Genomic DNA, 399 nt, shown 5'->3' on the forward strand with positions numbered 1-399 from the left:
CCCCCAGCAGTGATTCCCAGTCAGTGATCCCCAGTCCCCCAGCAGTGATTCCCCAGGCAGTGATTCCCAGTCCCCCAGCAGTGATTTCCAGGCAGTGATCCTCAGTCCCCCAGCAATGATCCCCTGTCTCCCAGCAGTGATTCCCAGTCAGTGATTCCCAGTCCCCCAGCAGTGGTTCCCTGTCACTGATTCGAAGTCCCCCAGCAGTGATTCCCAAGCAGTGATTCCCAGTCCCCCAGCAGTGACGGTCCCTGTGGCCTGGGGGGTTGTAGGGATGGCAATCCCCAGTGGTAATCCTGCCTATCCCACAGGATAAATCTGGGATTAGCCTGCTGGGATGGCTCAGACAGCAGCCAGTTGCATAACTGGAGGTGACCAGCAGGTCCTGGCCAGCCCTGG

Source organism: Acanthisitta chloris, unplaced genomic scaffold (genome assembly GCF_000695815.1).
Source record: "Acanthisitta chloris isolate BGI_N310 unplaced genomic scaffold, ASM69581v1 scaffold2039, whole genome shotgun sequence".
NCBI lineage: Eukaryota > Metazoa > Chordata > Aves > Passeriformes > Acanthisittidae > Acanthisitta > Acanthisitta chloris.